This window comes from Pyxicephalus adspersus, chromosome 7 (assembly GCF_032062135.1).
Source record: "Pyxicephalus adspersus chromosome 7, UCB_Pads_2.0, whole genome shotgun sequence".
Lineage (NCBI taxonomy): Eukaryota > Metazoa > Chordata > Amphibia > Anura > Pyxicephalidae > Pyxicephalus > Pyxicephalus adspersus.
In genome coordinates, this window is record NC_092864.1 from 59,132,140 (window position 1) to 59,158,954 (window position 26,815).

At 38.1% G+C, this 26,815-nt stretch overlaps 1 protein-coding gene across 2 annotated transcripts in view; it reads left to right on the top strand.

The window, feature by feature from the left end:
* Positions 1–8,238: 8,238 nt before the first annotated feature.
* Positions 8,239–26,815, top strand: part of MAP3K13 (mitogen-activated protein kinase kinase kinase 13) — a 78,215-nt gene continuing 59,638 nt past the window's right edge. The window contains exons 1-2 of one of the 2 annotated variants that reach the window (XM_072418642.1): positions 8,239–8,303; positions 11,189–11,323. The gene's annotated coding sequence lies outside the window, so the exon portion shown is untranslated. Of the gene's footprint in view, positions 8,304–11,188; positions 11,324–18,440; positions 18,517–26,815 lie in introns of those variants that run through there. The other variant, XM_072418643.1, reaches the window with a different exon arrangement.

A 26,815-nucleotide genomic window follows, 5' to 3' on the forward strand; every position in this document is an offset into this window, starting at 1 on the left:
TTGTAATTATTTATCACATATCTTTAACACAAGGAAAAAATGAATTGAATCCAAGCATTGTATATTCCCAAATGCATATATGACCTCATCAGTGTGAATGTGTTCATTTATTGTCTATACAGCAGTCTGAGATTATGTTCTTGACAAAGTCATGCTGTAGTATAGGTTGTGGACCTGTCTAAACGGTCTGGCATGGGTAACTGAATCAAAAATTGGCTGCACAAATATAGAAATACTTTAGTAGGTAAGACAGTACATATATATTTGCTTTAAATTTCATATATCCTTGCTTGTCTGGAGGTAAAGTAGCTTATACGGCTAACCATTATCACTAGCAAAGTACTTATTTAATACCATAATTATCTAAGTATTTCAATTAATTTGTTATACAACCAAATTATCTTTACACTGACCCGCTGCATGCTGTTTTCAATTAAAATATGTTATATAACATATTACACATATTATTGTTATTATTATATTATTGTTATATATACAACAGGGAGTGAAACATGATTTTAATTTGTCAATCTGTCGAATTTTATGTGCTGGATGTTTTGCTAAATTATCCATACAGTAGCTATAATACCTGCTCTAGTTATTTTGTACAGTGATATATAGTACTGTACATTTAAAGCTAAACTCCAACCTTACCTTCCATTCTGCAAACTTCTACAAGCTCCTCTCATGTACTGAAAAAGCTTACCTTGATTTTCCTGCACACGTTCATCTTTTCACAGTGTGTATTAGAAGCTTCAGCCGCTAGATAAAACTTTTTCCTATTTGTCTGATGGACATCCAGCATCTTCCAGCCCTTTCCTCTCCAGTCTGACTGTTCCTGGTCCACCTTTATTTCATTGGAGTTACATTTATTATAGAAGCTTATCATAACACATAGGCATTACCAAAACTGTCTGCTTTTCGTAAGGTATGTACAATACCCTGGCAAGCCCCCCACCAGCTTCGATTTCCTGTATTACAAAAGCACAAAAAAGCACAGTGATACTGTCTAAATTAAGGTATATGAAGGTCTTTTTTAAACATGTAATTAGCATATTGTAAAAGGGGAAAGGAAGAACTATTAAAATGAAATATTTACTACTAATATTAATTGGGGATTGGATTGTACGCCACTGCAGTCCAGAGTGCCCTGTTTTTTTTCCCCTCTAACAGTGTTGCTTGCAGGAGCAGGGAGATCAATAAATTAGGTTTTCCCCTCTGCACAGCAGCTTGCAGCATAGCCAGTTTCCCATTAGCCATGCATTTACCTGTCTTGTGTCACCAGTACATGCATTAGGGCTGATTTATTAAAGTTCTCCAAGACTGGAGAAGATAGACTATCATTAGAGAACCTGGGTTATCCAGCAAACATGGACCATGTTCAGAATTGAAAACATTTGCCAACTAATATCAAATTAGTTTTGAGAAATCCATCCCAGTTTTTTCTGGATCACCCAGGTACTCCCGTGATAGTCTATCTTTTCCAATCTTGAAGAGCTTTCATAAATCAGGCCCATTGTGTGTTATGTGCAGCTGAAGGGGAGTTTAGAGCAAATTGGTAAGGGCTTAATATAGGTGAAGAGTGTAGCATTAGATTGAGGGATTGGCATCTGGTGAGCACTGGCACTGGACCAGGGCCTTACACTAATCTTTTAGAGTAGCATTTTTTTTTTTTATGTATTTTTTATTGAAGTCAACTGTTGAGAGTACAAAACAATATACTTTTACCAGCAATAAAACAATTTAAATGTACAAAAGGGCATGCATTAAAATATTTACAAATATCACACATTTATGGTTCGCTATTAAAAATAACGGTATTGACTTGGGTATATATTATTCCCCTTTTGCCCAGCTCTAGATTAGCTTTTAATTTACATACATAGATGGTTATGGTCTTTTAAGTTCCACAATAACAATCATTTGTTGTAATGTCTTGGCAATAAATTGTGAAATACATGGGTTGTAGAGCAGAATTCAGTTTTGGTACAATCTACATTGTAGAGTATAAATAATTTGGTATGTTCTTATGCAGAAATATCGACATTGGGAAGGCCCAATACGTATTTAAAAATGAACCATTGGAAAACAATGTGAGAATATTCACACATGCAAAAACTGTAATAGAGTTTTTACCAACATTAAAGCTATTCATGACTATTACTGGCCCAACCTGCTTCCCATTATGAAGGTATAAAGAAGGGATGAAAGAGGAGATTTAATGGTAGATATCAGGAATGTAGGTTGTTGTAGCAGATAGACAGGCATTATACAGTAAGCATGCTACCGTATGTAATGTTGGATTTGCAATGTGAAGAAAATCAAATATGAAAAGATGTAATGAGGAGGGGTCAAACCTGTATAAGGTTTTTTAATGACACCAATATGGAAGAAGGCCTAAGGGTAAGTAGGAGGAGAAAAGCTTTCTTAAGTATCAAAAGCAGACTGAAGTCAAAATTTATCATTCGTAAATAGGTTTGCCATAACGTTATTCTGAAAACAGACTGAAAAAAAAGTATCTGAAATGGTTGAGCTAACTTTTGACTTTGTAATATACCCTGAGTTGGCCAAAAGTTTGCTGGAATCAAATGCCCATGTGAGGAAAATTTTCTTTTTGATGTGACAAAGCAGGCCCCAGTGTAAAACTGACTAGTGCCCTCCTTAACAACCCGCCTAGCCCAATCTTTATCTTTTTCTTATCTCTTTCTTTCGCTTCTACTTTTTTTGCCATTCTCCTCTCTCTCCCTCCCTCTTTGTACCCCCTTCCATCATTTCCCTCTTATTTTTGGCTGTTGCAAGTCTGCTCTAAATTAGGCACACTGGGGTTGATTTACTTAAAAAAATGACGTTTGACTTGAATTATCACTCTGCAAGGGTTACTGTGATATAATGTGCAAGCACAAATCATATTTTTTTACATTTCATTGCATGTGATTGGGTATTATTCACAAAATTAATTTTCACTGCCCTTACTAAGTTGAGTAAAAACTCTTTTACAGGGAGATATTCACCCTATACTAATTTAGTAAATCATCCATCCATCATTATTAGCACTGTGAGATGTCACCAATTTCACACAGAAAATATATGTAGGAAGGAAAAATGGGTGAAAGACAGTAGATGTCATTTTTTATTCTAGAGCTTACGTTTATGTAAATATTGAGTACACTGGGAATCATGAGCCATAAACTAAAATATTGAAGAAAATGTATGCAATATTTGGTTGTGTTATCCTCATTTCTAAGACATCATTGCCACCCAGTGATAAAACCTGGTAATACGGGCCGCACTGGTAGAAATTCCTAACATTGTCTGCTGTTATTTTACATGTTCATCAATTCTGAAACTACAGCAAGGGTGCCTCCACTTTTTTGGCTTGTGAGCTACTTTTATGACCAAGTCAAGATAGGCAGGGCTCCGTGATCTACTCATTTTGCCTTTGCGATCTACCAGTAGATAGCGATCCACATGTTGGGCACCCCTGAACTACAGTATACACACCTTGTTGGCAGAAACAAATATGCTCACACATAACATTTAGTAAAATATTTCTGATGTCCTTAAAATAACATAAATTGAAAATGTTACTACAGATTTTTAATGCCAAACTAAAGTCTGCATGAAGTAACTATTACCTACTGTACTCCAAATCTTTACAGTGTTGACAATAACAGCAATAAAACAATAATCAAAGTAATCAAAGGTTCTAACCCTGCAACACATTATCTAAAACAAAAACTATTGGCTGCAGTTAGATTTATTAGATAAGATTAGATATTACGTATTGGATATTTTTTAATTAATCACGCATATGCCTTTATAGTCTTTCCACATTGTTACCAATTACAACTTGAAATCCTAACTTATTTTTGAGTTCTGCACCCTGACTTCCCTGATTTCTGTACCTAAGGAAGATCTTTTCTTGGCTATGAGTGTGTACATACCAACACCAGCAACAGAACCAAACTGTGGACCTTACTAAGATCTGCCAATTCAGAAGCGTTCAGATGCACATGGGCTCTATGTACTTTGATTCATTTGAAGCTCCTACACCAGTGATCTGCACAGACTTCTATAGGTTGCACAATATTCAACATAAAGACTAATATATAGACTTTAATCCAGTTGCTGCAGGTGTACTACAGCAAACAACGGTAAACTAATTTAATCTAGGCTAATAAATGGACACATTTATGTTTTCTGTGTATTATTGGGGGGCCAAGTGATTTACGCCTTTGAATATAATTTGAGTTCCACTTTAATAAGTAAAATTTTTATATTAATCTAATACCCTCACCCTCAATCTAATAAATCCAAATACGGTTAATTTTGCCAAAAATAAATTTCTTTGACGTATATTATAATGCTGGGTTTTAAATATGATCAGATTGATTAACAATTAATACATTGTTCAAGATATTTGTAATTTTATGGGGGTGTTTTTTTTAGGACAAAGCTTTTTTTAAACCCTTCCTATATCTAATTTCCCAACTAATAAATTACAGCAACACCGCAATAACATACAAATCACTAACTCTAATTAAATAATATAATAAAAATTCTGGCATAAAACCTGCTTTAGAAATAGAAAAAACAAAATCATCTTTATCTTGCTTTTCCTAAATTAGCTGTCTCTATAACTCACTTTTGTAGGGCTGTAATCTTATAGAGAGCTTGTCACATATAAAAGACACCCAGTGTTTCACTAATTAGATAAAGATACATTTTTGCCTAGTCTGTCAGTGTCTGGAATAATATTCAGTGTATTATAAAATTCAGCCTAAGTACTTCCCATCTTGAATAATTATCTCCTGCAATAGGAATTTATGGCATAAATGAATGTCTAGGAATGATACATTGAGGTTGACTTACTAAAGGATTTCAAGCTGTTACCTTGAAAGTGAATTCTCACCTTGCAAATTAATTTTTGGCTTAGTATATAAGATGAAGCTCTGCTGACTTCAGCCATTCAAACGTGTGTACATGAAAACCATGCTCTCTTTACATTTCATGTGATTGGTTATCTTTTGCAAAGTGGATTTTTATCACATTCACTAAACTAAGTGAACAGCCTAAACTCATTTTGTAAACCAATCCAACAGGCCAAGATGTCTGCACATCTTGGCCTGTTTTACATAGCTCAGACTTATTCATTATGGTAGATATACCACTTTTTATCTTTCAACATTGTACAGATTTTTGGAAGTTCATTAGGGGTGTTCCCCCCTCTTCACTAATAACTTTAAATGTTGAGCCACCTCATTAAACAATCAAATATATAAAAAAAATATATAAAAAAGAATTAAGTTCACGGCTCAGGGATTGTATGAAATATTATATACATGTATTTGTTACATAGTATCAAAAAAAAACATTTACATAACACAATCAGGTATTTTACCTTGGTCCTCTTAACACTTCCCAGGACCTAGGTATTATATAGTAGACACAGTACTTCTATGTCACCAAACAAATAAATGTGTGAAGAACCGCAAAAGTCCCGACCGTATAGAGTTTGTGCAAAAATCCAATGCGTTTCGCCACCATTAGGCTTCCTCGGGGATATCTTTTGTACGTACTTTACGGTCAATGGGAAATCATAAAAGACACAAACATGCGTGATGATAAATGTGGCAAGGTGAAGAGCTGAGAGCAAAGCCAAATGGATGGCTGTGCTCCCAGTGCTCATCTCCCTGCAATACTCTTTTGTGACCCTATTCATTTCAGCTTACATGACCTGTTTCTAAAATTGCAATGGAAGGTCTGTGCCTTCCTATACATCCTTACAATTTTGATGAATGAATGAAACACCAATCCTCGTTGAGTACCAAAGCTTTTATGAATCATTTATGTACATCAATATAGAAATATACCAAAATCCTCTTTAAAGCTTAAGGAGCACTAACTTGAACAAGGTTTTCAACCTTCACCTTGCCACATTTATAATGACGCATGTTTGTGTCTTTTATGATCTCCCATTGACTGTAAAGTACATACAAAAAGTATCCTTGAGGAAGCCTAATGGTGGCGAAACGCGTCAGATTTTTGCACAAACTCTATATGGTCTGGACTTTTGCGGTTTTTCACACATTTATTTGTTTGATGACATAGAAGTACTGTGTCCAGTATATAATACCTAGGTCCTGTGAAGTGTTAACAGGACCAAGGTAAAATACCTGAATGCATTATGTAAATGTTTTTCTTTGATACCATGTAACAAATACACGTATATATTATTTCATACAATCCCTGAGCGGTAAACCTCATTATTTTTCTTCTTTTATACGTTGTACAGATTTTTATTGCATCTGTCATATAAAAATATTAAGGTTCTGTACCCCTCCCACATAAAAATATTAAGGGCATATAGTAAGATTACATTATTTAATATCAGGATACTGTAACTCTCAACTGTCCCTGATCTGGATGAAATGTTCTTTTTTCAGAACCAAGGTGTTCTAATACTCTCTCCTCCTTAGCTCTCTTTCCTTTTGGGTGGGTATTTACACATCTATAGAAAGTGATTTTTTGCCCTAAACCTTTGATTGTGAAAAAGACTTGTTTTTTTGTATATTTATTTGTTATGGTCCACAAAATTTGGGTGTGACAGGGGTATGTCATTTATCATATTAAAAAGTATCACTCTTGTGCATCTCCAAAACATGGGGGAATTAGAGTAATATTGATTTTATTCACAAAAGGTGGTAACAATCCAGTACTCCTAGACTATAGCCTCCAACACCATGTTCATGGGGTGGAATTCTGCCCTGGGTTGCACCCCTCAATATATAATTTTAGCAAGCAGGTCTGAGCCCGCCATGGGAGAGTGAGTGGGTTCTGGCATCATGACTCTGGGGTACGTTTCTTTCCCCTTTGATCGACACCGGATTCCGTGGACTTAGTGGTCCGTAAGGTCTGAAAGGTTGGCAACTACGGTCCTAGAGCAACCTATTCTTCAGGAAACATACATTTTGGCCCATGTATCATACATAAATATAGGCAGCTGTAAACTGATATTAGACACAGATTTGTTAAGGTTTAAGGTGTGTTGATTTTTAAGTAATGTTGTGTACAGAACACCTGTCAGCATGTCTCTGCTGGTGAGATTAAACCTCTAGAATTGCCCTAGTAAGAGTAAGAGAGTGAGGGAAGATACAAACTTTGTATTACCAACAGAAGAGAAATAAAGAAAATGTCTTCAAACAGAACACTAAGGGTGTATTTATAAAGCAGTGAATCTGACAATCACCAAACATTCTTTAGTGAGAAATCTTCAATTTTCAACGTTGGCGTTTGATACTCTGCAAGATAATGCTTTATAAATTGACCCCCTAAGAAGGAATGTGCATCACCAGGATAACTTGCCAGGAAAGGGTGTGAACCAGGTGAGTCGTGCCTTTACCACCTCCCCAGATCCTGGCATTGGTGCATCATAGGGCCTACAAGTGGCCATACACATGGGGATATGTAATCAATTTATATATAAGCACTCACATAAGCGATATATTGATTAACATATGGAGCAATCAAAGCAGCACACATGGTATCTGATCAATGAATCCGAGCCTGCACAGTCCTTGTCAGGCACCATTAGGGAGATCATTATTTTACAAATGTATTAATTCATATTAATTGTCCCCAGGCATTAAAATTATGAATTTAGTGGTCTGTGAGGTCCGAAAGGTTTGCGACCGCTGCTTTAATCTATCTGGCTTACACACACAGGGATGTTCGTTCTATAGATCAGAAGCGGCTGTAAGAATTCCTCAATGGTCAAAGGCTTACCATATCCATCCAATAGGACTGTTTGAAATTATTATTATTATTATTATTATTAATAAACAGAATTTATATATCGCCTACATATTACACAGCGCTGTACAATAAATAGGGGTTGTAAATGACAGACAGTGGAGGAGGGGACCTTGCCCCAAAGAGCTTACAATCTAAGACTTACATTTTTTATTATTGTAAAGCTTTATTGAACATCACACAACGGTGACATTGTATGCAGTTTGCACAGCACTTGGTATAGTACTTTATTATTGGTACATTTATTGGTTTGTTTGCTGCTGGAGCACTACAACCCCCAGCATGCTCTTGGTACCCCCAGCAGTGTATCGCTGCCATGCCCCGTAGTGCATGGTGACCAGTGCCATCCTCCTCCAGCACACACACCACCAGACCTGTGACCCGCCCTGTCCCGGAAGTGACGTCCCCCTGTATCAGGTGGTGGGACGGGCCTCGGAATTAGCATATCGCTGAAGCTCGTCAGTGGTCCGCTGTGTAGGTACGCTGGACAGGTGAGCACGTGATGTCAGTGGGCGGAGTCTGCAGAATGTAAACAGTGTGTTGTGCCTGTGGCCTGATGATGATGTCAGTGTGTGTTTATTATATGTGTGTCAGTGCTGGGAGCACATAGCAATGAACTGCAGTCATCCAGGCATATATATATGAGTTTAAAGCTGAACTGCAGCCATATATATAGGAGTCTTTCCTGTGCTCCTAATCATTTCCTAAGAACTCTGCTCAGTCATTAGAACATCCAGAAATCCTGATTTATATAAAGGGGGGTGAACTACAAGTACCCTCAAACCCTCTACTTCCTATCTGCACCGTCCAGGGTGCTCCCATTTCATATATTTACTGGCCTGTTATTCTACTCACTCCAGCATCACATTCCCCCACATATACACCCACCATTCATTCATTTCCCATGGCAAAGGCAGTTTACCAACGTGAGTATCAACTAAACATAGTCCAACTAGCACACCAAATTGGTATATGATTCCTCGAAGAGCAAGGTTATTGTCCAGACAACATCAAAAGAAAAGGGTTTGTTTGTCTCAGTACCCAACAGGTTTCCCATAGGGCTTCTTCAGGGGAGGTTGAGACGGGTAGCAGATGATGTGTCCTGAGGAAACAAGAATGTGGATGTGTAGCTTGGTCGTAAGGAAATATTGAATGTGCCACAACAATACCTATGGTGTGCAGGAATATTATCAATATATTCCCCTGTGAGTGAATTAGATCCCAGCAGTGTGGACTTTCTTAGAGCAGCTAAAGGAACCTATTCTTAAAAAAAAATTGGAGAACAGAATTAATTAATTTTTTCTCCATTTTTTAAGCATATTTATATTGTCATAGTTAAAATGAGAACAGGCTTTTCAAAGTGAAAAATTGATGTGATGTGATTGATTACGTTAATACACTAAAATGGTGATCAGAATCTCTATTCACTTGATCACCACTTGTGATATAGCAGCTACAAGGGGTTGCTGGCACTACATGTGTGTGGTCACAATATAGGTGTAGTGCAGTCATATACCTACATGTTGTACTACAGCATGTAATGCCACTACAGCATCACAAGGTGCATTTCAGGTCTTTGTTTTCAACACTCAAATCTCTGATACTGCCGTATGATAGTGGTGGTCAGCCTGAACTCCAGTTTATAAATGTTGCAAGCAGAATAATGGCTTCTTTTGTGTATAACTAATTTCTTGTGAATACCCTCTTTGCCCTCTTTATAAATATACCCCGTAAAATTTAGAATTTGCCTTCGCTTTCTGTCTTGGGGGGGGGGCTCCCTAGCAAGGACACAGACAGAAATAACAACTTTTTAGGGGTTCCAACCCTCTAAACAGCATTTAAAAATGTTTGGATATACACTCACTTTATAGGAAAGTTTTATACCTAGTGATCCTGCAGATAGGCTTAAACATGGTACAAACTAGCAAAGAGTTAAGAAGAGATTTATTGTGTTTGAATCCCTCCCACTGGTGGGCTGGAAAATATACCTGGCAGTAGAAATATGAGTCTGTGTTTGCCAAGCCGAAACTGGAGACCATACATTATCCATGAAACCTTCTCCCTAACAATGAACCTGGAACTGCCAGATCGCAGTTTCCCACAGAGCACCTTCTTTCACACTGTGCCTTATTGTAACACGGCAGTATTTGAAATGACTGCAACTTCCCATCAACCTAAGTTTTATACATCCGTATTTACTAACATACTCCCACTGCCTGTAGGCACTGCATAAGTTCAAGCAGAAGACGTCTCCTGCAGCCAGGAGGAAATCACAGGGTGTGCGCAACAGTAACAACCTACCTTACTCCGTATTACTACAGCCTTCTTCCTACAACTATACAAACCAATAAAACAACATTTGTAACCTCCTTAATGCCCTATAAATCTTCATCCAACAATCATAAATCAAGAAAAACCACACTTCCATATGTTACTAGAGCCAGCTCACTTTTAGTTGTAGCTATAGTCTACTTTACCCAATATCCAAGAAGTACTAACCACCTAGTTAAGGGTCACATTAGTTTTTCTTTATTAGCAATGTAATCACACATGTACCAAAGTGATTTGAGCGAAATTCTTCTAATACCGTACCTACATTTAGCACAACGAGCTTCCTCATTGGACATCTTGACACACAAGCCACCTGCTGTCATAGACAACGTAACCATATACTGGATCGGTAACTGTGGTGTTTAACAGTCCCAGCAAAGAATCTGTCAGATCAGATTTTTGCTACAAAGATAACTTTAGTTGTTAAAGGTTGACGTGATTTAGGGGTTGATGATACATTTTGACCTATAAAGTTCTGTGTTGTCTCAAGCCAGAGCTGTTCTTTTTCTAAATTTTGATGCTTATGTTGTGTCACTTATCCCTTACTTGAAGATGGTAGTGTTTGTATGGGTACATCATTTCTTAAATGTATTCATATATTTACTCATATATTACAGCATCATGCAACTCTTTATTCTTTTTTGAAATGGTTCCACAACTTTGTCAATGGCTATGTTTGCAGTAACTTGCCAGCCACATGCCTGCCCACCGCTGTTCTGGGTATTACAGTGGGCAGCAGCAGACAGTACTGAACCACTCACTGCTACCCCAATTACTCTCAACGGGCTTCTGCAGAGAAAGCAGTTCAGGGGTATGAGGAAGTGGTAACCGCATGCACAGCATGTCTGAGTGTAATCTAAATGTCATATAATGTAGAACTCTAATATGGTGTTTTCAGAAACATTAAAAAAAAGAAAAATAATATTATGGCTGATAGTTATTAGACTATTTTTAAAAACACTAGTTTAACAGTTTATTTGTGCAAGCTGTGTATGAAAGTATAAATGTACACAAATCTCACGGTCATTTGTTTCTTATCTCCTAGGGTCTGTTACTATTTCCAGTCATTTTCAATGCAAGCAGACTGTTTGGTGTTTCGTTATGAAGATGATGCAAGAAAATGATGGCTACAGTGGGAAGGATACCCTTTGGGGAGCTACATGTTCCAGCATAGAAGGAGGTATGTTTCTGTGTAGGAAATGCACCAAATGAGTGATTTCTAGCAACTATTAAACAATATCTAAACCTAGGAGCAAAAATGTAATGTAGTGCAGTTTTCCATTTTTAGATGTGGTGGCTGCATTAGATTTTACCTTTTCAGAAAGTACAGAAAATACCTGCCAGAAACACACTGTCCTCACCCCTTTCCGTGAGCTGAATCTTAAGCACAGCAATGTTATCTTTCTTGTTCTAACTATGAATCTCCCTACCCACATGGGATAAAAATAAGCAAAACCAGAAGTGTTTGAAGACCAGCCTGGGCAGCAGTGCATCTGGTAATGAAAGGAAAACGAATACAGCCACCTTATCCAAGATCTGGTAATCTTCACGTACTCAAACCTAAGAGTGTGCAATATATTTCAATTCATCTTTCAGAGAGCTGGAACATGATTGGCTGCCTTGGACAGCTGCAATTTGCACATCATAAACTAGGCCTTCAAGTTGAAGTAAGCAAAATGATGCTTGATTTGCCATAGACCAGATACAACTTTCCTGAATATATGTCTTGTGATTTCTATGATTTACAGTATTTGCCTTAGTCATTGGTCACCATTTTAACTGCACAGTAGTAGAAAGTCTGATGATCAGCTAAAGATTTGCAGATCTTGCAGAACATGGTACCATGTAGGTTGACTTTTTTCAAATCAATTTTTACCATATAAACTCTCAAGTGTCAATGTACAATGGTGCTGATATCCCAGCTGTGAGTTTAATTTCTTTCTACCAAAATGTGTAAATGAGAGCAGATCTTTTATGTGAACACGCCTTGCAGTCCATAGGCCACATATCTTACTTGTAGCACTCTCTGGATGCATTGGTCTGTGGATTACTTCTTTATCTTTTGCAGCTGATTTCTTAATTCCTAGCAAATTTGCCTTGAGTAGAATTAGTGTCATGTGTTGCTGGTTAGTGGTTTGCCAGAAACTACCATGTGTGATTAGTTCGGCAAAGCCAGATAAAATAAAATCTCAAGCATCAGATAGAAGTTATATTACTGTCACTGATCTTATAACTGTACCTGATCATATTTTTTTAAACTCATTCTCATGTCTTAGGAAAGTGGAACTATACTCTTTTACAATAAAAAAAAAATGTTTGCAATCTTTTCTGTAATGTAAACTGAGCAGTATATGCACAGGTTAGTGTGCAATTCCGACATACCTGGCTACCGGGCATTAATTTACTCCGGAGTTATGTCATTCCAGCCTGGGCAGATGGCTTAAGACCCAAACCCAGAGAAAGACTGGATGAGGATGCTGCCCCCAAGGTGGGGCTAAGAGAGTGTACTTAAAAAAAGCTGAAAACAAGAAGGTAAGATTATTTTATTGCAGAAGAGACATCTGAATTAAAATATCTCTTTAGGACTGGAGAAGACTATCATAGGAAGACCTGGGTGACCCAGCAAACTTAGAATGGATTCTTAACAATTATATGCTATTATTTGATAAATGTTTTCAAACCTGGACCAGATCCATTCCACATTTGCTGGATCACCCAGGTTCTCCCATGATAGTCTATCTTTTCCAGTCTTGGAGAGCTTTAATAAATCAGGTCCATTGACTGTCCTTTCTGCAATAAAGAACCTGCTTGCTCACAACTGTTATATGTATGTTCTGAAAAATTCTAATAAAAATGTATTAAAGTAAAAGCAGTTTTGCAGAGATTACCTAAATACTACATATAACAATTTAAACAACACAACTTTCTCTAATATTCTATACCAGGGGTCTGCAACCTGCGGCTCTTCAGCCTCCTTGTTGTGGCTCCCTTCGGCTGCCGCGGGGAGATCTCTGATGGGGGATCCCCTTCCTCCCAAGACACTGCGGAGGAGGGGGATTCCCTATCCGGTGTTCTAATGAAAAAAATCTACCAGTGAAATAAATCCACCACTGGGTGTGTACAATGACATCCCCCTCCTTTGAACCCCAATTCCTCTGGAATGGGGAGATGTACAAAACCACCAAAAATGTAGGTGCAAGTGGGGGACACCTGTGACTAACACCCCCTAAAATTTAATTGTTAGGCTATCATCAGAACATAAAGAACTCTGCCCATCAAAAAAATCTACCGTTACACATTGCTGGAGGCACCTAAACCCCAATTTCTCTGGAACAGGAAGGGGGTACAGGTGAACAAAATTAGAGGTGCAAGTGGGGGACACCTGTGGCTAACACCTCCTAAAAACTCCACCCATCAAAAAACCCCTACCCTGTTACACATTGTTGGAGGCTTCTAGCACCTAAACCCCAATTTATCTGGAAACAGGGGTACAGGTGAAAAAAATTTGAGGTGCAAGTACGGGACACCTGTGGCTAACACCTCCTAAAAATTCATATAAACTAAGGAGAACTAAACTAAACTAAAGAACTCTGCCCATCAAAATAATCTACCCTGTTACACATTGCTGGAGGCTTCTAGCACCTGAACCCCAATTACTCAAGATTGGGGGGTACAGGTGAACAAAATTAAAGCTGCAAATGGGGGACACCTGTGGCTAACACCCCCTAAAATTTCATCGCTAAGGCATCGTCAGAACATAAAGAACTCTGCCCATCAAAAAAATCTACCCTGTTAGGTTAGAAGCCTCCAGCTAATGTAACAGGATGATACGTTAGAAACTGGAGGCTTCTAGGGGCATAGTTCAGTGTTTAATTAATTTCAAAGTAGGCCTACACATGCACACTTGTTGTAACAGGTAAAATTAAAAAAATATTAAAACTTTTAAAAGTTTATAAACTGTGTTATGTTTTGCGGCTCCAGACTATTTTTCTTTAGTGGAAGAGGAGGCAAAATGGCTCTTTTGATAGTAAAGGTTGCTGACCCCTGTTCTATACCAATTAAATGCCTGGGTCAGTGTGTGCCATATTATGCAATATCATTTGTGTACATGTGAAAAAAAAGACACCACCCAAGTACCATCAAGTTTGATATTACTGAGACAGTTGGTGCAGACAGCTTTACTTTAGTGTAAGGTTAACCTTTAACTAAAGACATGCTGGAATTCCCCTCTCACCTGAGTCAGTATCGGCTCACAAGAATGAGTTTCTCTCAGATTTTATTTCTCTAAGCACTGCCTGCTGCTTTGTAAAGTTTTGCTCTTTTATTGTGTGCATTCAGAAGCTTGTATTAAGAAAAAATCAAATAATGTAAGCATTGTGGCTAACTCCATGTAGTTAGCGTACACTAAGTAGTTAGAATTCTTGCACTTGGATCCTGGTTTAGACCAGATGCACTGTCAGCAATTTGAATTTATATATTCTTTATAGGTTTCCTTCAGGATCACCTCTACTCTAACAAAAGAAACATACTAAGCTTTATTTATAAAACAGGGAATCTGACATTCTCTCAAACATTCCCTGGTAGGAATCAATTACTGCCATTGAAACACATGGACCTGGAAGATTCCTGCAAGGCAATGTTTTAGGGAAAGTCTGATTCCCTGTTTTATAAATGGAGCCCATTATTAAGTTGCTAGTACTACACAAATGGGTACTAGAGTAAAGCAGGAATATATACAACCACTTTATTAGGTGCACCTTGCTAGTACAGGGTTGACCCCTTTGCAGTGCTTCATGGCATAGATTCAACAAGGTGCTAGAAACATTTGTAAGGGATCCAATTACCAATACAGTACCACATGAGCATCATAATACCAATAGAGCATCTTTAGGATGTGGTGAAACAGGAGATTTGCATCATGGGCGAAAAGCCGACAATTCTGAAGCAACTGCAAGATGATATATTGTCAATATGAAACTTCCGTTCCACCACATCCCAAAGATGCTCTGACGACAATCTGGTGACAGTAGAGGACATTTAAATGCAGTGAAGTCTCGTTCATGTTAAGAAACCAGTTTGAGATGATTTTACCTTTGTGAGTGTCATCCTGGTGGAAATAGCGATCAGACAGTGGGTACCATGCGCTCATAAAGGGATGGACATGGTCAGCAACAATAGTAATGTCAGCTATGGCATTTAAATGATGCTCAGTAGGCACTGTATTGGTAAAGCATGCCAAAATGATATCCCCACTTCGTTACACCACCAGCCTTAATAGTTGATACAAGGCAAGATAGAGCCATGCTTTCCATGTTGTTGACTGCAAATTCTGCCTACCACCAGAATATTGCAGCAGAACATTGAAACTCATTTGACCAGGCAATGTTTTTCCAAGTTGTTGAATTTTGGTGAGCTTAGGTAAATTGTAGCCTCAGGTGCCTGTTCATAGCTGACAGAAGTAACACCTGGTGTGATCTCCTGCTGCTGATGTCCATCTACTTTAAGGTTATACTATAATGTTATAAATGTCAAATTTATTGAAAAGGTAGTATTGTGTATGCCTAGCAATACACATTCCTAGAAAATAAAGACCTTGTACAACAAAGGAATTTAAGTTTAGTGTAATAGGATGTTGTATATGGCTTAAGTACTAAGTAATGGAATTTAGTGTCAGGGAATTTCATTGTATTAGAAAAATATAAATAACTTGCAGTGTCTGAATGGATGCATAAAATCAATCGTTTTGAATATACAAAGAATATTGTAAAAAAAGTCTATCACAAGCTCATGTATACACACATTATCTTGACATATGGTATAGCTTTGTATGGCTTCAATGCTACATATTGGAAAACCCCATCCATGGTTGGTTTAAATGATAAAATTATGCTGGGCTTCACTGAGAGACTTGTCCACCTCTCCATCCTAGCTCCATTGTCGAATATCTGACATAGTCTGGGACAAATTTTAACACCCCCTTCTCAACACCTGTTTTTTCTGACAGATTTTTTTGCTTCTCCATCCCCAGATTTATTGTACCTCTGGGGAAGGTGGCTATCCTGTCTCCGTATACTATGGTCTCCATTTGTGTAGAATAAAGTTCTGTTGGGGTAAGGTGATGATCACTATGTTAAAGCCTAACAATGAGGTCCTGGATGATATGCTTTGATGTGCAGTAAGAACGAGGGCATAGGTTACAATGCATTTGCCAAACACATTCTGTACCCATGTGTAGGAGTGTATGGATTGCCAAAAAGTATTTTAGGTATTTTATACATGAAATGTGTTATATGGCCTAAATGTGGTCTTCTGTCTGTGGTCTGCTCTCATAGTCAATGAAGATAAGCCTTTACCTTATTATTAATGGTAAATGAATGCAAAATAGTCAGCATCTGAAATGTGCAACAGCAGTCAAAGTTTTTCATTTGTGGATAGTGTGAGGAATTATTAGACCTGTGTTAGGATTACCCCTTTTGCTGGGGAGATTTATGCTCGTGTTGTGCTCCAGAGACACTAGAGTGCCAGAAAATCTCCATAAAGTCATTGTTCTTTTAATCTTTACTGACCCCTCCCTATTCTAGCTCTGCTACATTTATTTGCTTCAGATCAGCCCTATAGCATGGTAAGTAGAGCTCTAAGTGTTGGCCATTGTGTACTACCCATACATGACTTTCTTCCATCGGCTTCAGTGAAAATTTACTTTAAAGTACTTTCATGGCTTTTATATCAGTGGTCGCCAACCAGTGGTCTTCAAGAAAATTTTGGTGGTCCAGAGAAAAATTTGGACATTATTTGCAATTTTTATGTTAATGCCGATTCTCATCAGATTTTTGGATTTTATTTGTTTTTTTCTCAGATGGTCTTTTAGGTAAGTATGACTTTAACTATTTAATGGCATTGACTTTGATAACTATCATTTCCAGAAAAGTTGACAGTATTTTTTAGGACAATCCTTTTATGGTATGTTAGACACTTTTTTCCTCTGTTTTGTAATACATAGCATCATGTTGCCTTAGGCACTAGAAATGATGATGTACCTTTTCCTAGGCCCCACCCTATCTTCATATACTTATATTTTTAGAAAGACTTAAAGTGAAACTTTCAGCAACAAAAAAATAAAAAAAAATCAACACCTTTTCAGGTGTAGAGCTATCGATCCCTCCACAGTAGGTCTAGTAGGTCCTTCGCCTCTCCGGCTTCCTTCCTATTTCCACCGCGGACTGGACAGTGTCCGGGCTTCCATCTTCTTCCGGTATTTTATGTCGCCCAATCTTGGATTACACATGCCTGAGATTGAGGATTTTTTATTACATAGAGAAGCCGCTTCTGCTCAGTGGGATCGGTCATGTGGCAGTAAAAACAGAAGAGGGAGAGGTCCTCCTCGAAAAAAAGAAACATTTTTTTCATTGTATAAAAAAGTTAGCCAACCTTTTATATAATGTAAAAAATGTGGTGATAGGTTCACTTTAAAGAGAAACTAAAGTGAAAAGTGCCTAGAAAAAAATATACTTTCCTTCAATCCTGCAGGGCAGTCTGATCCTTCCAGGGGTGTCTTGCATCGGTTCCCGTGTCGACCCGGCATCCCTCCCGGAGCCGTCGCTCTGGGCGCTGCCATCTTATCCTCCTCTTCCTGGTTTTTCATCCTACTTCACCCAACTCAGGCACGAAATCGGGTGGCGTAGGATGGAAAAAAAACTGTGCATGTGTGGGATCAGCAAATTTTTCTCTTCGCGTGAAAAGGCTCCTTCTGCGCATGCCCGAGTTGCTCCCAAGAGCCTTCCAGAATGCGTGACGTAGGTATCCCGGGAGGCTTTGCACTCCCATTCATCAGAATTAGAAGGCGGTGCTGCATCGTTTTTTTTTTTTTTAAAGTGTTGCACCAAAAAAAAAAAACAAACAGAATTTTTACCCTACATAAAAGGGTTGTGTAGAAACGTAAAAAGCATTTCAAATTAGCGATTAAAATGTACTTTTTAGATGATTGTCATCCTAGTCTAGGAGTAATATTTTACTGCTCTATGTATTCCTCCACCTCCACCTAAAATGCCCATTTGTCTCTTCTTGTCGATAGCGGCAAAATATCATGTGATTTTTTTAACTACTTCCATACGTGCTGCTGCTTTTTGTACAGGATCTTAAAGTTGAATCACCTGTAGCTAACCTGTAATAAATCAGACTGCTGCTGACATAGCTTCCGCCTTAGCCGCACGCCCTCCCCCTCCCTATGTCCCCGTGTCACTGAATACACACATACGCAGGTGAATGTTCCCTTGTCACCTCCTACATTCCACTGTACTGTGACCATGTAGTGCTGAGTGCTGGATCACAAGTGTCAGGGAAGGCTGAAGGAGTGATAGCACCTGCCAATGTCTGGTATGTCTTGCAGTGGTCATGTTGTGTTATATCCCTGTCGCTCCTGTAACACTTTCTCTGCTAACAGTTGTTAACTGCCATTAATGAAGCCAGGAGAGAGGGGGTTGTGGCTGGGGAGAATACCATACACTTAGAGACCGGCTTACGGCTATGCCGAATATTAAGGAAGGCCAAGTTTAAAGTAATGCCTACATTTCATAAAATATTGTAACAGTTGACAGATCTGATCTGTAATTGTAATTTTAATTCGGATTCCTTGTCTTTATTAGGGCTTCCCATGTGACTTTCCAGGAACAGGGCCACTGCTAAATTTCCATATTGTTTTCGCTCCACATTGATTCCCTAGTTACACGCTAATCACTTGTGTTCCAATGGTGTAATTAGTTTATAACTCATTGCTCAGCATCGGATGTTTTTAGCTTGAGGCACATAAGGCTTCCAAATTTTTTGTCCTGACAGCACATTGATGGTCATATGGATATTTGGTACATTGTAAGCTACATAAGCCTTGCTAGCTCAGACATGTTCAATGAATAATGTATGAGGTGTGTCTTTCTGCCTTCCAGGTTTAACATTACCTAGAGATTATCAGGAGCAGGCACTTTTTATGCAGGGTCGCTCAGCTAAAAATGCTTTTTTTTTTACATTTGTATTTCTTTTATTATAATATGTATATATGAAGAGAATCTGGTTTTCATAAAAATAGTATCAGACAGTTGTGAAAGAGAAAAGGGCAGAACAGTATAAAGTTCACTTGTATCTGTAGAATGTTTTGCATCAGCACTTGGTATGCCTTTGTTTTGTTTTTGAGAACTTTCATTTGAATACATTTTAATTTAACAAAGAGTATAGTTATAAAAAGAGGACAAAATCTAGATAGAACAAACATTTTTTCATCATGGGGAAGTCTTGAAATAACTTTTGGGGAACCCCTTCTGTAATATAATCTGCTGCTAAAAGTACTTTAGCATGAAGAATGCCTATTACATTGCTGGCCAGTTGGAAGATTTAGCTTACAGTTAGCCAAAATGATCATTAGTGTCAGTTAAACTGATCTGGGAAGCACACATTTTTCTTTGTGCCCCTAGCAAGCTCTGGAGTAATCCTGGTTGAGAAACACTGATCTAGAGGCTTTTTTGAAAAATGAGTTTATAAGCAGATTGTATATAGTGAAATGTAGGCAGCTAAATTTCTTTGCAAATTTTGACTTTTTCTTTATAGACCATCCCCTTGGTACCTCTTGAAAAAAACAAAAAATGGCACAGGTACCGAATCTCTACCCACCCCAACTGATTTTTGTGGAACCCCCCAGAAATAAAAATGTATAGGGGTGTCAGGGAGATAGGTGGAGATTCTATACTTGTGTAACCCTCTACCTTGGGCATCCTATGTGTTGGTCCTTTCATTTGATAAACCTAGTTGACCACCATAAAAGGTGGAAAATAAAAGAAAAATCAGCACTGATGACAATGTGGCCAGCCATCTTTACCAATGCATTGTGTTGATGCTTCCTTCATTACAGCTAAATTCACACAGGGGTGGAGTTGTGGTTTGCTTACCACTGCCTCTTAGGGGGATGCTGCACCATAGTGAATAAATAGGGGCACCAGTGAGCGGTACCAGTACCACACACTATGAATCAGGACCTGCTTCCTAAAAGAAACTGTAGTGGTGTCAGCACGGCCATTTGTATTCCCTTTCATGGGTTTGGGAGACAAGGTGAAAGGCGGACGAACAACTGGGAAACAGTTGTCGCCCCATAAGTGGTAGTGCCCCAAATATTGCTTTCATGGCAATATTATCATGTGCAAAATAGTGTCTTTCAAATATTTTTGCAGCAGTACTTCATCCTAATATATATTCATCTCCAATCATTCTGACACAAACTGCTTGGTTTGCTTTCACTGTCTATTGCTTTTATGGTAAAAGCATTCTCTAAGTTTACTTTGCTTCTGAATATTACATGGGATTCACAAGTGTATTAGATATATACCACCAAATCACTGACAGCTTTTAAACCATATCTGTTCTACTACGCAAAATAATACAAAAAGTCACAATCAAATAAAAAGTCTAAAACAATTTAGGGAACATTACAGCTTATACTGTAATTATTTACCAATATTTTACTAATGGTGACCAAGATATGAATAGTAGGTTGGGTCTAGGTACCAGATAGTACAGTATAGTACAACGGGGATTCTCCCCTTGTCTATGTGGGTTTCCTCTGGGTACTCCAGTTTCCTCTGGGTACTCCAGTTTCCTCCCACATCCCTAAATCATACAGTGAGGTTAATTGGCTTCCCCCTAAAAATTGACCTTAGACTGTATGAAAGACATATGACTATGGTAGGAGATCGTGAGCTCCTTTAAGGGACAGTTAGTGACACGAATAAAGGCTTTGTACAGCACTGCATAATATGATGGTGCTATATAAATACTGTGTAATAATAATGGCAATGGCTACATTGCAGACACATTGTACCATGCATTGTCCTTTACCGTTCAATGCATTTTGTTGTATCTTTTAAATTAGTGAAAAAATACCTGCTGATATTCAAATCATACTTTATCTAAAATTTTGTAATCTTTTTATTAAAATAAAGCAGCTGATGGAATAGTGGGATACCTAATCTGTTTCCTGTAAAAGGTGGGAGATATAAACATACACTGAAACCCCTTCAGGATGGTGGAGGCCTTGGATAAATACAGGGTCATTTAAAAAAAAAGCGTACATATCCAAAATTGTGGATGCCATAGGTATTTCCTAGTCCTGGGGTAACAATCCATACACATTTCCAGACTACAACTCTCCCCTTAATCAGGGTTTTAGTGGCTGGTTTGAAAGTTATATCTGACTTAAATGGGTTAAGTGAAGGGTGAAGTGCTTCAGATGCTGGCTGATGGGAAGTCAAATCGAATATGACCATGGTGTGGGTGCAGGAATTTGTAGTTACACAAGCAATAATAATTTTCTCCCATTTTGTTTCAATATTTAGCTAACCTTTTTTATTCTTGAATGATAAAGATAGTATTGGGCTTACAAGTTAGGTGAGTATTGGCTTACATTGGGCCTGGTGTCTGCTTGACATTTTTTCTAAAAGTTAGTGGGAATAAAAGGTAACCCGTTATCTCTGATGTTATCAACATGGCCAATACTTTTTTTACCTATCATACCAGCCAGAAGATGATTTCCAGGGATACTTTGCTTCAGGTGTGGTATACTAAGCTGCTCCTGCACAATCCTGCCATGGGATGTGTATGTAACACATTTTTTTTTAACATAGAGATGGTATAGTTACATAAATTATGATCAATGATTATTGATCATAATTTATGTAACTATACCATCTCTATGTTAAAACAAATGTGTTACATACACGCTTATGTGTTTAAGATATTACAAAGATCTAACTAGATGGGTAATATGCGCACCCTCATCCACAGCAACCAATCGAATTTCACATTTAATCAGTAGAAACTACTAATAATGTTTTTTAGTGATTACTGTATTTTGATATTGTTGTTGTTTATCTGTTTTGTATACAGTTAAATATCTGTGTTGTCTTATAAAGGTCGTCAAGGCATGGCAAATAGCTGTTGTGTCAGTTGTGTGCAAATAACTTAGCAATAATTACAAGCTAATTACATGAGAGTAGTTGATGGTCAATGCTATGAGACAGCTGTTAACATTCCTCATGTGAATTTGAAGGTTATCAAGTGTCGGAAAAAATACAAAATTTTCTCAGTGGTATGCAGGGAGCATACGAGCTGCTTACTTTCTTATATTACTTATATAGTAATGGGCAGTAATCCATAGCAGGCAGTTAGGAACAATTATAACAATAAAACATATTGTTGATGGTTACAGTGGGTTACTGCACTTTACTTATTGTTCTTTGCTATGTTATAAAATAAAGTCTATAATGTGTGTTTTGGAGACACGCTGTGAATTGTAATACATTGTAATATAATTATTCTGCAATATGCCTATAAATGGGGCTTAGAGCTAATAACATTGCTGTAGTAGTTAACTAAGGAATAATCAAATAAATTACTTTTTTGGCAATAAATGATTGCTTTTATATTTGAATTGTGTATATTCTATTTCCTAAAACAATATCAAAATCAACTAAAAAGTTAGACTTGTTGGTTTTTTAACTGTGTTTGTGAGAATTGTCAATTGGTGCTCCATGAGTCAAAATACATGGGTCTAGTTATAGAAATATGTCTTTGCTTATCATTCAGCAAAACTGCATGTACATTCACTGTGTGTAAATGTTGGTTAGTGGAATATTTGGTGGTGGAATGGTTTAAGAATTTTGACAGATTTGCATGACAAATCCTTATACACAATAATTGTGTGTCAGGTCAGGGGCAAACTTTTTAAACTTTGGACTTTGTTTTTGTAATGATTTTGGAATACAATATGTCACATCTGGTAATGCTTATAACACACATTATTATGTAAAATGTTGCATTAGGTAGATGAATAATTCTAGTGAAAGCCTTAAAGCTGAACTAAACCTGCAATTAGACTCCTATCCCCAAATCATCTCAGGGTGCCATCTTCATCCTTCCAATGGCAATCCTCAGCCATCTTTATTGTCTGTCCAGGGATAACATAACTTCTTCAAGCCTGCAATTAATTCATGCATGCTGCTTAGCAAAATGTGACATAAATTTGACAAATTAGCAGCAAACAGGCAGGTAAAGCTGCGTACACACTGCCAATTTTTGTCGTTGGAAAGGATCTTTCCACATACAGCACCGTTCATGCTCTATGGAGAGGGGAGGGGGAGAGCGACGGAGCGGCACCCTGCTGCGCGCTCTCCCCCTTCCCTTTTATTAGGATCGGCTGTCGTCCATCGTCCGTGGATCCGGCAGGTCGGTCGTCCGGACGATGGACGACACCGACTGTACACACGGCAGATTTTCGCCCGATAATTGGCCGATGCCGATTATCGGGCGATAAAAATCTGACGTGTGTACGTAGCTTAAGAGTAGTTATTGCAATAAGGGACGTCACCTGCCCTTACTGCAATAACCACCTACCTGAATCACCCATTGTGTACCACTTTAGGCTTGCTGTATATTTTGCATTGGGATTTACCTATAGACTATTTAAAATGTAGGTGCATTGTTTGAACGCTAAAGTTTTGGTAGATTAAAAAGGTGATTAAGTAGAGATTGCACCTTCAGAATGCAAAGTGTTTGGCTAACTTTAGAGGTGACAATGTTTTAAGAGAGAGAGATGAATAACATGTTTCCTGCCCTGGCACAGTAATGTAATCATCACAGTACATGAAGATCCTGCTGAGAGGATCGTTCTCCAGCTCCCTGGCTTTAAGCCATTTTTCATTTTTAAAGAAGTACTTAATTAGCCTCTGGCTCTACCACCCTCTATGGCAGCCTCTCTCAACCTTTTTAACTTAATGGAACCCTTAAAATAGCTTTCAGGTCTTCAGAAACCTCTGCTATGATTACTATATTCACAGCTCACAGTAAATTAGTGTGGTGGTCAGTGGGAAGTCATCATTATGCTTTGCTGGCCATTGAAAAGGATTCCAGCCTTACAGGTAGCCAAAATGGACTTTGGTGTCACCACTGCTTTTTTTGCCTTCCCCTGGACCAATTATATCCATGGGGTTTTATATCTGGGATATGTTTACATCTCTAGTGGTTGAACTTTATGGACTTGATGTCTTTTTTTCCACCATACTTACTATGTTACTGTCTGTAAACTGACTGGGAAGGCACAAATTACTCGTTGCTCAAGGAACCCCTAGAAATGTCTGGAGAAACCCTGGTAGAGAAATACTCCTCTATGGGTTTGACCTGTTTTCAATCTTTCTCAGATAGTTCTTTGACCAGCTACCTCTCCCTGCTTTCTCTCTGAGTCTTTAACGTCAACCTGTATTCTAGAAAATTATTTTAAAAATCATCTGTTGTTGCTGACCTGCTAGTTTTGATGCTTTCATGGCCATCCTAACATGCCCCCAATACTATGGGCTAATTGAAATCATTGGCACTATCTTTCATAGTTGCTGTCGTAGAATGTATGGGTGCCCAGTCTTCCAGGCTTTGCCTTATGACAGGGGTGTCAAACTCAATACACAGAGGGCCAAAATTAAAAACGTAGACAAAGTCAGGGACCAACCTTCAAATTTATTGAAAAAACTGAGGACATTTTTCCTTCTCATTAGATATAAAACCTTTTCATATGGAAACAAAGAGGCTTTGCTTCACATTCAATCTGGAACAAGTGTATAATAGAAAAAGAGGCATAAACATTTTTTTTATTTTATTTAGGAAAAAATCTTTTGCCTCTTTCTCTATTTATAGCCTTCTGAGTTTAATTTCAATAGTAACCTTTTCGCACGGGCTAACAATAATAATACCAATATTCTTCTATGAAAATCCAACCATTTAAGTCCACGCCTTGGAGAAGCAAAGAAAAGTACAGCTGAGGGGGAGTGGTGGAAATGCCAGACATGGCCAATGCGGAGCTAAATCTTATTGAGTGGCTCGCCGCTGAAACTCCCTCTTCATTGAAATAGCGCCGCTACTAAAATTCCCGACATTATTTGAGTATATAAAACAGTCCAATGTGGGGCCACGCTTAGGCAGAGAGCCCGCTGGTCTATAGACGCGAGTGATGTCGGGAATTGTAGTAGCAGCGCTATTTCAATGCAGCAGCGGGCCAGTTGCTATTAATATTAAGGATTAATTTGGGGGTCAAAAAAAAGGCATTGGGGGCCAGATTTGGCCCCCGAGCCGGAGTTTGACACCCCTGCCCTATGACATACAGCAGTACATATGCAGTACAATAACTGCTAGTATTGCAGGAAAGCCTGTGTCACATGAGTAGTGATGTAGTCCTTTCTATAAATCACAGTGATAGAACAAGGTGCAATGAGCTGAGGCGGCCTGCAGCGGTACATCACTAGCGGGGCTGAGCCCTAACACTAGAATGAATGTTGGTATTTGTTAAGAATTACAACGTGGAGGTATGTAAAACCTGTTATAATAATAAATGTGGTAATGTTTCAGTTGAAGTCATTAGGTCCGCTTGAAGATATTCTTCATCATTTACATGGTCTACCTCTGACTAGAGTAAAAAAAATGGTTAAAATATCCAATATCAGGCATGCAGAGAAGGAGCAGCCCGAAGCCTCCTGGGACCCATGACGTATGTATCCCAGGAAGCTGAGCACTCCCGTTCTGTTCTGACTGTCCCCGAGATCAAAAGTGGAAGGGCTTTACCCCTTTTTTTTTAAACCCTTCCCCATAAGAAAGAAGGTAATTTTTACCCTATATAAAGGGTTGTCTATCCTTTTATGTAAGGTAAACATTTTAGTTTAGGCTGAATTTCAGACAAGCACATATATACACCCAGATGAAACGGATGTAAGGGTGCCATTACATCTGATAAAAAAATGTATTTCTATTTATTCAGTCATTCCAGTGATTTACACAGATCTGCTACAGTACAGTAGCAGAAATAAGCGACCTTATTTTCTCTGCTTCTGTTTCAAAGGAGAAATGGTGATGAGCTAAGCTCTTATCAGCCTTCCCTTATTAGCATGCTTTGTGCTATACAGAACACCTGATTGGCTCCTTGTGCTGCATTTCCCTCTATGAGCTTTGCTGTAAAAAGTGTTCTGATTGGTGTCTTCAGAGCCCATAAATTGCTACACAAAGACATCCTTAAAAAATTATTATTTTTTTAGAAGACATATCAGTATTCTGTTATGCCCCCAATGTCACTTGGTGGAGTTAATTCCCCAAGTACAGTGCTGGAAGTGGAATTTGAAATTTACCTGGGGTAGTGTTGGGATCATCCATATGCTGAAGTTCCAGTGGAGTTAGATTGCACAAATATCTCTGTTGGCCAATGATTTGCCACACTGGCACCTTAAAAAACCCAAAACTGAATAAAAGAAATTCTGTGAATCATATTTTATTATATTGCTAATCTGATCTATAGCTTTTAATTGGGTTCACATTCACTAATATGTTGTTTAAACACCAGATATAGGTCTGTTGTTTAAACACTGTACACTGTAATCAATGTACCTTTGCTCTTTTTAACCTTTGGACTTATATGCGATAAGAAGTTGTTTTTCTTTTGGTTAAACACTTTTTACTGAGCGGTAAAGTTTGTCACAGGACACTTTGTTAATAAGTGATAGAAGTGCTGCTTTCCCTAATATAGATGTATAGATTCTATCTGTATAAAGTATGGATCTACTTCTCTATGTATGAAGATTTTATTTGTAATGCCTTTACTTTCATA